The following is a 6,328-nucleotide window of genomic DNA, read 5'->3' as shown; positions in this document are numbered from 1 at the left end:
CTTAGTTTCCAAATAAGAAACTTAAATTTAACCACATCTTTAAAACCATTTAACCTCATTTCTAGAGGACCTCACAGACATAAAAATACAAACAAAGATGTTCAATCCAGAATTATTTAAAATAGCCAAACCTGGAAACCAAATCAATGTCCATTAGCTAGGGACCAACAAGTTAAATTATAACATACAAAAGGCTATTCTGCAGACACTAGAAATAATGTAACTCTGTATCTATTGACAACTACTGTGATCCACTGCATATTACTGGGATCCACTGTGTATTACTGGGTAACAAAAGCTTACTAGAGAAGACCATATATCACGGGTTGGGCTTCCCTGATGGCTCAGCACTAAGAATCTGCCTGCAATGCAGGAGACTGAGGTTTGATCCCTGGGTTGGGACAATCACCTGAAGGAGGAAATGCAGTCCACTCCAGTATTCTTGTCTGAAAAATCCCATGGACAGAGGAGCCTGGTGGGCTACAGTCCAAAGGGTCAGAGTTGGACACCACTGAACGACTGAGCATGCACGCACATAGTATAGTGCAGCAGTTCTCAGATTTCTGGTCTCAGGAATCCCGCACACAGAAAGATTATAGAGCAGTCCAAAGAACTTCTATTTTTGTTTATATGAGATATACAGTATAGACACTGATATACTGTACTTGAAAAAAAAAAAAACCCAGCCTCTCATTTTCTGTGAACCTAAAACTGCTCTAAAAGATCTCTCAAGGAAAATTAATATTCAGTTCAGTTGCTCAGTCGTGTCCAACTCTTCGCAACCCCATGAACTGCAGCATGCCAGGCCCCCCTGTCCATGACCAACTCCCAGGGTCTACTCAAACCTATGTCCATTGAGTCAGTGATGCCATCCAACCATCTCATCCTCCATCGTCCCCTTCTTCTCCTGCCCTCAATCTTTCCCAGCATCAGGGTCTTTTCAAATGAGTCAGCTCTTTGCATCAGGTGGCCAAAGTATTGGAGCTTCAGCTTCAGCATCAGTCCTTCCAATGGACACCCAGGACTGATCTCCTTTAGGATGTACTGGTTGGATCTCCTTGCAGTCCAAGGGACTCTCAAGAGTCTTCTCCAACACCACAGTTCAAAAGCATTAATTCTTCGGTGCTCAGCTTTCTTTACAGTCCAACTCTCACATCCAGTTTATTTAAAAATAACAACACTGACTCATATTAAAATAATGTATTTTATGGAAAAAAATTATATTCCTCACCCTACTCCCCACAAAATGTAGTACTGTTTTATTTGGCGTATCTCTTTAATGTCTGGCCCAAAGGAAGAAAGGTAGGTTAGCTTCTGCATTATAGCAAGTGGTGTTAGTTTGTTAGGGCTGCCATAACAAAATACCACAGACTGGGTGGCTTAAACAGCATTTATTTTTTCAATAAATTCTGGAGGCTAGAAGTTCACAATTAAGGTGTTGGCAAACTTGGGAATTCCCTGGTACTTCAGTGGTTAAGACTCTGCTTTCAGTGCTGGGCCCCGGTTCGATCCCTGGGCACAGCCAAAAAAAAAAAAGAAAAAGAAAAAAGTGCTGGGAGACTTGGCTTCTCTTGTCTCCTCTTGGCTTGCAGATGTCTGCCTTCTTATTGTCACACATGGTCTTTGCTCTGTACATGCACATAGCTGATGCTTCTTTCTTTTTTGGTTGTCAAATGATCCTTTATTGAAGTATTTTCCTTTGTTGTCCTTAACAGCTGGGCATTCCACTGGACCATTGTTGATGTCATCCATGATGTCACTGAGGGCGGCTGCCATCAACACTGCAGTCCACAGACTGGGCAGTACCTGGGATCTGTTTAATGATTCCAGACAGTTCTTGAACTAAAAATAAGTGCCACATCTGCTGGGCAATGCTGAAAATCTCATCAAAAATTGTATTTCTACTGTGCTTAATGTTCTGCCTCTTTCTGTCTCTTGGGCATTCCTTGAGGGTTCGGATGATCAGAGAAGAGGCAAAAGGAACTTCCTCAGTCTGGCCCCGTCTGTTCCGTATTGGTCAGTTTCACTGTCATCCTCAGACCCCTCTAATCACGTTACTAGGCAATATCATCAACCAAACATTTTTGCAGACAGACCCAGGGACTGATCTTGGTAGTCTGGGGTCCAATGTTTCATGTGTCCAAATTTCCTCTCCTTATAAGGACATCAGTCAGACTGGCTTAGGGCCCGCAGTAATAGCCTCAGCCTCATTTTAACTTAACTACCTCTTTAAAGGCCCTATCTCAAAATAGTCACCTTCTGAGGTACTAGGGGGTGAGAGCTTTAACATATGAATTCTCAGGGGACACAATTCAGCCCGTAACAGCAGGTATAATGGGAAGTAGCTAGTAATAGCACAGCAGAAGTACTGAGAGCAAACTAAATTATCTCTAAAAAACACATATCTAAAACCTAAAACTACCAACTTATAAAATTCTAGAAAACATAAGAATATACACACATACTATTCTATTAACCATCAGTGTGGTGATGTTACCATATCACATAGCCTCTGGAGACCCCAATGTACACTTAGGAGAGAACTGGAGTGAAAAAGGCCAATTATATCTTAGTATTTTCATGAGAATAGTAGGATCTTCTCTCCCCTCTAAAGGATCAGGGACTCTGAGGGGTCCAAAAATTACATTTTGAGAACCACAGATACAAACTTTATGACCTCAGGCAAATTTCTTAACCTTGTTAAATCTCAGTTTCTAAAATGAGGTACAGTAACACCAACTTATCAACTTGTCAAGGCTTCTCTGATAGCTCAGTTGGTGAAGAATCCATCTGCAATGCGGGAGACCTGGGTTCAATCCCTGAGTTGGGAAGATCCCCTGGAGAAGGGAAAGGTGACCCATTCTAGTATTCTGGCTTAGAGAATCCCATGAACTGTATAGTCCATGAGGTTGCAAAGAGTTGGACATGACTGATCAACTTTCACTTCACTTCACTTCAACACCAACTTAAGTGGGCTTGTGAAGATTTAATTAATAAATACACATTTACAAATAAATGACAAATGTGAATACTCTAATATTAGCTGTTATCATTTGTAAAAAATTACTTAGCAATATGTGCTTAAATGCATAAGAAGTAGTAACTTGTGGATGAGGAAATTTATTTTTTAAACGAATATTTAAATTGAAGTGTAACACACACACTGGAAAAAGTTTAAGACATGAAAGTATATAGCTTGATGCTTTTTCACACACAAAGCTTATTTTACCTTTAAGAGATCATTTTATTAACAATAAAGTTATTGATAAACAACCACAACAGCTGCCCCTTTTCTTACCTATAGCATCCTTGGGCTTTGCTATCCATCTCCCTGCAGGCATAAAGACAGAATCTGAGAGTTGTTCCTTAACTCATATCCCTCTGGCTCCCTTTAGTGTCAGGAAAATGGCAGAGTGCAAGAGCAAACCTGAACTAAGCTTTGTGTCATTATGAACCTGGATTCTTATCAGTGTTCAATTTAGTAAACTCTGAAGTTCACTTAAAAAATAACCATTATAAGTAATATTTATCATGTCTCTACCAAGGGTATGGAGTTTATTTGGGGGTAACTCATTATGCCCCATCCAAAAAAACCCACAAAATTATTCTCATAACAAAGTTCTTTTTATAACAACACAGATCTCATGTAACAATCGTGGTGAGAGATTCTTTTCCCGCTCCTCTTCTTAAAAGAGTTAAGGGTGAAGCCAGTGGTGCCTTAAAAGTCAACCGGAGCAATGTTAGCTGCAACTTAACTCTATTTCAGTGCAGCATGAACTGCAAATTGGCAACACTAAGGGAGACTGGATTCTAAGTAGCGATCAAATCCTCCAACCCTGACCTCATTACAGTTGGCGAAAGGGGACGTGGAATCTTAAACAATTCTGTTAGCGCCATCAAAAATTATTTGCTTACACTGTTGCTCTTCATAAAATTTCTGTTATACGTCAAAACTACCTATTGCTCCCTCGCCACAATAGTAGTTAAAAGTGTACTTTCTTTAGAGCTATGGTGTCTCAAAAATTTGTCTATTGGCATCCAGAAAAAAAAAAACAAAACAACTTAAAACATAAACACATTTCCTCCCCCCCCAATTCTATCGATAACTACTAACCTACAAAATTCTACAAAACACAAAAATACACAGGCACATACACTATTAGCCATCAGAGTGATGATGCCACCTTATCATGTAGCTGCTGGAAAACTCCACTTAACAGTAATGCTAAGTCCTTATATGCTCAGTTACCTCTAAATACTAAATAACAAAATATCTGTTAAGAATTTATGACTTGGGATAAAGAATCTGCCTGCCAGTACAGGAGACACGGGTGAAATCCCTCGACTGGGAAGATCCCCTGGAGAAGGAACTGGCAACCCACTCCAGTATTCTTGCCTGGGAAATCCCATGGACAGAGAAGCCTGTCAGACATGACTTAGCAACTAAACAACAAGAACAATAAAGTTCCATTTTCAAAAGACAAAAATTTTATTTCTAAAAACAAAAATCATAACTCTGATACTCAAAAGAAGACATCTTTATTTTCTGGCCAAGGTCGCTCAATGGTAGCTGTCAGAAAGAAGCCAGTTAGAAGCAGTACCAGATGAGATGAGGGCACTCAACTCCACAGTCGATTCTGCTATTCAGTACTACCCCGGGAGCGCTTATTCCCATATGCCATCGAACAATCAGAGGTGAGTGAAGTAAAAGCTCCATTTAAATAAAACCTGAATATAACCTGTAGAAAGCTTTTTTGGGAAAACAACCAACCCTGCAGGCACCAATATTAAGTCCTGGAAGAATAAAATAGCTATGCCAGTGAATAAGTGATGGCAGCATTGTATCCCGATGTACATCAAGGGGCTCAAACTAAAACTAAACAGGAATATCAGAAGAAAAGCACAGTCACTTCAGAAACCCATTCATTCACAAATGGGTTGTGCTGTCACAGTGCTAACAAATCTGAGTGTTACATACAGTCTTACCAGTCAGTGGCCTTATTAACACATGGGGTGCAGAATCAGACTTCTCAAACAGAAAATAATAATCAGGATGAGACTAAGTAGCGAAGGAAAGACAGAGGCCGTGGAGGCAGGAAAGCTGTGAGCGGGTAGGGACCGTGGAGGCAGGAAAGCTGTGAGGGGGTAGGGACGAGAGCTGACAGTGAGGCTGGAGCTCCCTAGCAGAGAATGTGGCAGGGCTGACGGGTGGGGCTAAGCAGAGGAGCCGCCACCCTCTGCTGGTCTGCAGCAAAGGAGTGCCTTCTGTGGCTGACATTCTCCTGGGAAACTGCACAGTCCTGCTGATATCATCATTTCAATTGCTGCTGCCCTGGGAAGCAGACAGAAAAGAGCCACAACACTGCAGCTCCGTCAGTGGTACGGGAAGGCAAGGGCTAGGGTAGGGTGAAGGAATAGGAATTGAATAAGCATACAAGGGACCAACTTCAGAAGAAAAAGGACAGATCAAAGTAAGAGGTTAAAACCTTCACCAGTTATTTTGCTTAAGTTAAAGTTCTAAATAGTAAAGGAACTGAAAGCAGGGTCTCAGATATTTGTACACCCACGTTCATAGGGCATTATTCACAACAGCCAAAAGGTGGAAAGAACCCAAGTGTCCATCGATGAAAGACTGGATAAACAAAATGCGGTACAATCGGCCCTCAACACATCCATGGATCCCACATCTGTCGAGTCAGTCAACTGTGGACCAAAAATATTCAGAAAGTTACAGAAAGGAAAACTTGAACTTACTGTGTGCCGGCAACTATTTACATGGCATTTACATTCTATTTGGTCATTATAAGTAATTTAGAAATGATTTAAAGTATCCAGGATGGTATGTATAAGTTATATGCAAATACTATACCATTTTATATAAGGGACTTGAGAATCCACAGATACAGAGGGGAGGTCCTGGAACCAAGGGAACTGAGGGATGACTGTATACACATCCAGTGGAATATTACTCATTCTTTAAAAGGAAGGAAGTCCTGACACATAGATAAACCTTGAGGGCATTGTGTTAAGGAGAATAAGCCAGTCACAAAAAGACAAATATTGTATGATTCCACTTATACGAGGTAGTCAAATCCATAGAAATAGAAAGTAAAATGGTGGTTGCTGGGAGGGTTAATGGGTACAGAGTTTCAGATTTGCAAGACAAAAAGGTCCTGGAGATATTTTACAGGATGAATATAATTCACATTACTGAAGTGTACACTTTTAAGTGGTTTAAGACTGTAAAGTTTATGTTCTGTGTTTTTTACCACAATGAAAAAGAAACTCTGGGTATTGATTAAAAATGAGAGTGTAAGAGGAAGGGAAA

General features: G+C 40.5%; 1 protein-coding gene across 7 annotated transcripts in view; it reads right to left on the bottom strand.

Annotated features, from left to right (window-relative positions):
- Positions 1-4,468: 4,468 nt before the first annotated feature.
- ASCC1 (activating signal cointegrator 1 complex subunit 1) overlaps positions 4,469-6,328 on the bottom strand; it is a 107,234-nt gene continuing 105,374 nt past the window's right edge. For 5 of the 7 annotated variants that reach the window (XM_040242505.1, XM_040242509.1, XM_040242506.1 and 2 more), the window contains one exon: positions 4,469-5,703. The gene's annotated coding sequence lies outside the window, so the exon portion shown is untranslated. The remainder of the gene's footprint in view (positions 5,704-6,328) is intronic. The other 2 variants (XM_040242507.1, XM_040242504.1) reach the window with 2 other exon arrangements.

The sequence above is a fragment of the Oryx dammah genome, unplaced genomic scaffold (genome assembly GCF_014754425.2).
Source record: "Oryx dammah isolate SB20612 unplaced genomic scaffold, SCBI_Odam_1.1 HiC_scaffold_6, whole genome shotgun sequence".
Taxonomy (NCBI): Eukaryota; Metazoa; Chordata; class Mammalia; order Artiodactyla; family Bovidae; genus Oryx; species Oryx dammah.
Note: the sequence above shows the minus strand (reverse complement) of the source record. Positions and strands in the feature narration are given on the sequence as shown.